This window comes from Periplaneta americana, chromosome 13 (genome assembly GCF_040183065.1).
Source record: "Periplaneta americana isolate PAMFEO1 chromosome 13, P.americana_PAMFEO1_priV1, whole genome shotgun sequence".
Lineage (NCBI taxonomy): Eukaryota > Metazoa > Arthropoda > Insecta > Blattodea > Blattidae > Periplaneta > Periplaneta americana.
The window spans coordinates 145,692,848-145,698,847 of record NC_091129.1 but is presented as its reverse complement, the minus strand read 5'-3'; positions in this window follow the sequence as shown (position 1 = coordinate 145,698,847).

The following is a 6,000-nucleotide window of genomic DNA, read 5'->3' as shown; positions in this document are numbered from 1 at the left end:
CTCCAACCTCTTCGGCAATCTCCCGCACGGTCAAACGACGATCTGCCATCACCAAATTTCGCACCCCCTCAACAACAGCTGCACTCCGAGCAGTTTGGGGCCTGCCACAACGCTGCTCACTCTCCGCTGATGTGCGGCCATCTTTGAATCGGTTGAACCACTCCTTAATTTGTATTACACCCATCGCATCTTCCCCAAATACCTGCTGACTCTTATGAATTGTTTGACTTTGAGAATCACCAAGCTTTTGACAAAATTTGATGCAGTATCTTTGCTCATTTCGTTCAGTCATCTTGCGAGAAAACTAAATCCGACAAACACTTAGAACAGCACCTTACTTGGCGACCACCAGCCAGTGACTGGCACAAGCGAATGCGGTGAAAAAATTCAAGCATGCGCATTACGGTTCCTCCTTCCACCGTGCACAGTGGCGCCACCTTAGAATCACTACTTTGCGCGGGAAAATTTAAGGTCGGATACTTTTTAGACAGGCCTCGTATATGTGGGAGGTTCAATACTTAATACACATCAATTTTTCTCTCGGCTGCCTTTCATTGGAAAATAACGAAATTTTATACACACAAAATATAAGGAAGCTTATATTCAAGTAAGAAGGGTGCCAATCTCAAAATAAACCCACGGAAACCTTTGTCATTTAACTCAGTAAAACAATATATCAAGCAACTACAAAAAAATAATCACCAACAAGAACTGGACATAAACATTTCGCAACAACGTAGGAAATTACTGAAGGATATACCTACTGAACCCAGAAGACTGGCAGTTGCAAGCTTTCGTCTTAACACTGAACATGACATCCTGGGTAAACACCTCAATCGTCTTGACATCCTTCCATCAGCATCCTGCATTTTGTGCCATCAACAGGAAGACATGGATAGACAACATCTTGCAAAATGCCCTGCTCTCAAATCCTCCAAGGAAGTCGACCGCTACTGGGAAGCCAGAGCCCGAATGTTTTTAATTCCTTAATCTGTAGTTTTGTTCACCACTTTCTTGTTTTTCCCTCAGTCTATGATAGTAAATATCATGTACTAGGCATTAGACAAATAAATAAATATTCAAGTATCATTATAATAGTGATAGCTTCAAAACGGTTGGGGAAAACAAAGCAACCAATAACTACAATGAAATCTATTTTTGAATGTACATCTTGATTACACACCTTTAACACTTTTATCACTAAAGACTTCTACATTAGTCAAACCGGGAGATCCTTTTAAACACGATACAAGGAACACATCTCCAACACCAACCATAACTACAGGAACATAGAAACAGACATAGAAATCCTACATATTGAACTGAAAAGCCATAAACTAAACACACTAGAACAATACGAAATATGCAAGATGAACTGTAAGTAATGTCATTAATTTTGGCGGTTATGCTTTGAGTCATTTCAAACAAAAAGTTTTATACATATTTGCTCGTTTTTGCTTCTTTTTCGAGATAAAAAATGTTTTATATGAAACATTTCACAGCATGTTTTGGGAAAGCCATTGATTTGATTCCAAATATGCTTAGTTAATTTAATTTAGTTTTCTCCTTTAAATGTGCAGAAATTTGATCCGAACAAATGTAGCATTGTAAAATTCCTTTGCAGAACGAAAACATATCTTCAACTCGAAATTAAATTTCAGAACGCACATCCTATTTGACACAACACTACAGAGCATAAATACACCCACTACCAAGCCACCAAAAGAAGAAACCGGAATCGAGCAAGAACCTCACTAGAAATCTGAAGATGGCCGACATCAAGCTGAAAGTAGTAATTAACTAAAGTTGTTGTTGTTTTCTAATGCCAGGTGTTTGACAATAAAGTCATTTGACCTCTTATTTTTCAAAGATATTATCATGGCCAGCCACTGAAGCACAGATTTTGAGGTGTTCCGAATCCATTTCCGAGTTGCACAATGGGCAGTTAGGGGACTGATATATTCCAATTCTATGGAGGTGTTTGGCCAAACAATCATATCTAAATGCAGCTACAGACGATTTTCGTGGTAAATTGGGAATTAACTGTGGATTATGATGCAGAGAGTTCCATTTTTTCCCTTGGGATTAATTATTAATTAACTAAAGTAAATTACCATCATAGTTTCAATTAACACAGGAAAGTTGTTTATATAACAAATTTACTAAATCTTTGGTGAAATCTATTGTTTATGCATACAAACATGATCACAGAATTTATGATAGTAAACCTTGTGCAGGACATCCAAAAATCCTGAAAATTCGAGAAGAGTGAGTCATAATGAGTTTAATGAAGAATGATCTCCATATAAGTGCTTTAAAAATAGCTATAGACATTGAGACAACATATGCAAAGAATGTCTGTGCAAAAAAAATATTGTGCACAAGTAGATTTCATGGTTGAATCACAGAGAAGAAGCCTTTCATCAGTAAGAAAAATGGGGTGAAGCAATGCTAAGGAATTCGGGAAGAAAGATGCAGGATATTGGAATGACGTAATATTTAGTTACAAAAGTAAATTTAATATTTTTGGGTTGGATGGAACTAATACATCAGAATCTCTTTCCAACTGTTAAGCACAGAGGGGATTCTGTGATAGTTTGGGGGCATCTATCAGCAAATAGATTGGGAAATCTTGACTTTGTTGAAGGCATCATGGACAAGAAACAATATTTGAACATATTGAAGAAAAATTTGAAAAGCAACGCTGCTAAGATGACCATTTGTGAGCAAGCTCTATCAGGATAACGACCCAAAGCATACTACTAATGTAACAAAGATATGTCTTCTTTATAATTATCCCAAAGTAATGCATACAAATTCCAGATTTGAATGTGAGCGAAGTGTGTGTTTGTAAATAATTCCATTTCATGGGAAGAACAATTAACACGTGTTGGATGAGGAATGATCTAATATTGAACCTGAGATGGTTTCAAATTCTGTAAAATCAATGATCAAACACTTGCACTGTGTGATCAGTGAAAAAGGATATTCTACGAAGTATTGAGTGCATTTTTTTTTATTTATGTCTTGTTTACAAAAAGGATTGAATATTTTTTTCATGATGAAATAACTTACTTTCATCTAATCATGAACTTAAAAAAAACTGATAGAACTTCGTTAATTTTTTTTACTTTTCACTAGTATTGTATTACAAAATGAAATATTTTTCACCGGATAGTATAAAGATTTTGTTTTTTGGTATTATTTATTTTCCTCCATAAAATTGACTTTTTTCAGAAAGTAAACTGGCTGAATACTTTTGCTAGCAACTGTACATACCATTTATCAAGCACTGTTTTTCTTTTGTGTTCTATGAAATGAAATACCGTATTTACTCAATTATAACACGCCATCGAATATAACATGAATGCAAATATACAGAAGAAGCCTATTGTAGGAATGAAAATATTCAGAAAAGTTATATCTTTGTGCATTACATTCCGTCTCTCTTCATCTTTAAATTCTGGAGTCTCTTTCACTATGTCCAAGTTGAAATCCGAATCACCACTGAAGTCTGTTTGATCGTCATCCTCCCAAAGAAGGGTGTCTTTACTATTATAAGGTCTACAACATTGGAGATGCAGCATTTCTTTGAATATAATACGCCATCTAATATAAAATGGACTTCAGTTTTTAAGGCTGCGATTTTACCAATAAAAATGTGCGTCTTACAATCGAGTAAATGCGGTAATAACATAAATTATGTTTTCAGACTATACAATACGCAAATATTATGTATTTTAAAAAAAAGTTCCTAAAATCCTGTGAGTTAATACTTCGGCTGGTAGTTAAAAATATTCATTGCCAGTATTGTTTCTTTAAGATCATTGTTACAGCTTTATAATTATTGAGAATCGAACCTATCATTACATGAATTTTTATTTTACTGAAAATGACATCAAGAATTAGCTCCATAAGTATCATTACACCTTCATAACTTCTCTGCATACAGTAGGTGGCACCAAAAAAGAAGGAATTCTGATATTCCATAGATATATGTAAACTTGATATAGTTACCCCTTCTTCCTCTCCTATAATTGCTTGCTTACGTACTGGCTTTTAAGGAACCCGGAGGTTCATTGCCGCCCTCACATAAGCCCGCCATTGGTCCCTATCCTGAGCAAGATTAATCCAGTCTCTATCATCATATCCCACCTCCCTCAAATCTATTTTAATACTACTTCCCATCTGCGTCTCGGCCTCCCTAAAGGTCTTTTTCCCTCCGGCCTCCCAACTAACACTCTATATGCATTTCTGGATTCGCCCATACGTGCTACATGCCCTGCCCATCTCAAACGTCTGGACTTAATGTTCCTAATTATGTCAGGTGAAGAATAGAATGCGTGCAGTTCTGTGTTGTGTAACTTTCTCCATTCTCCTGTAACTTCATCCCTCTTAGCCCCAAATATTTTCCTAAGCACCTTATTCTCAAACACCCTTAACCTATGTTCCTCTCTCAAAGTGAGAGTCCAAGTTTCACAACCGTAAAGAACAACCGGTAATATAACTGTTTTATAAATTCTAACTTTCAGATTTTTTGACAGCAGACTGGATGATAAAAGCTTCTCAACTGAATAATAACAGGCATTTCCCATATTTATTCTGTGTTTAATTTCCTCCCGAGTCTCCCATAATTGAGAAAGAAAAATATTTATTTTCATTTACTGATGTCACATTGTTTTCATTGTGCCAGATCATTATGGACAATCCTAGAGAATGTTGCTGATGTTTCGTTAAAATACGGAATTTCAGTTTCCAACTGTACCTCTTACTGCTCCTCACAACCTCCACAATCTTCTATCAGCAGTTTCCTATGTTTCTTTCTCTTTCTTCTTGCTAGTTGGAACTTATTCCTCTGTCTGCTACTCTTACCTTTGTTTCCCAGTTCTATTTATTTACTTATCATCCTTGCTTTGGAGGTAGACAGTTTGTAATAGATCGGTTAAGGCGCTTGCCTGCCGGTCTGAAGTTGCGTTTGGGCGTGGGTTTGATCCCCGCTTGGGCTGATTACCTGGTTGGGTTTTTTCCGAGGTTTTCCCCAACTGTAATGTGAATGCAAGGTAATCTATGGCGAATCCTCGGCCTCATCTCGCCAAATATCATCTCACTATCACCAATCTCATCGACGCTAAATAACCTAGTAGTTGATACAGCGTCGTTAAATAACCAACTAAAAAAAAATAGATCTGTTTTACAACAGAGTTATGCCTGGTTTGAACCTCGTACAAAGAACACTTCCTAATCAAGTAACTTACTTATTTTTCTGTACATGCAGAAAGAAACATTTCTAAATGCATTATACTACCGGTACATACAACAAAGTTATTCGAAAAACTTGAATGCAATTCAAGAATTTATTGCTCTTTCCAACAAACGCAGATTATAAGAATTTGCCACTTAATATGGGAGAAACTGACGAACAACGACCTTGCAAAGTTAGAAAATGTGAAGGCAAGGTTCCTGAAGAGAGTCCTAGGAGTAGGAAAGCAGTCCCCTACAGGATCGTCTACGTGTTGGCCAAAGAGAGTTTCTTCATAGAGGACCTCAGGCTGGAACTAATGCTACCATCTACGGGCCCGTATCAAGCACACCTGGAGACACGGCGTAGGAAGCAAGAAGACATCGACCCGGACTTCTATTGTACAAGCGCAATGACGGACCGGAAGTGGACAGAGACGTGCCAGGACCAAAGACACGTGGTAACCAGACTCGCTATCCACGGCTTCCACCACAAGATATGTAGGACGCAAAGATTCCACCATCCAGATGATGACTGCATTTGCTCACTGTGCGACCGAAAGTGCGAACGCTATCACATAATAACGTGTGGAAAAAGAACAAAATCCATAAGAGACTACAGTGACTAATGTGTGAAACAAGATCAACATATATAAAAGTCATACTTAATACTCTTTCGAGTGCTCCTTATATGTATTAATTATGTATTAATAAGAATTTGCCACAGATTATGTCAGCAGTAGTACGATTTCCTCTAAGGCT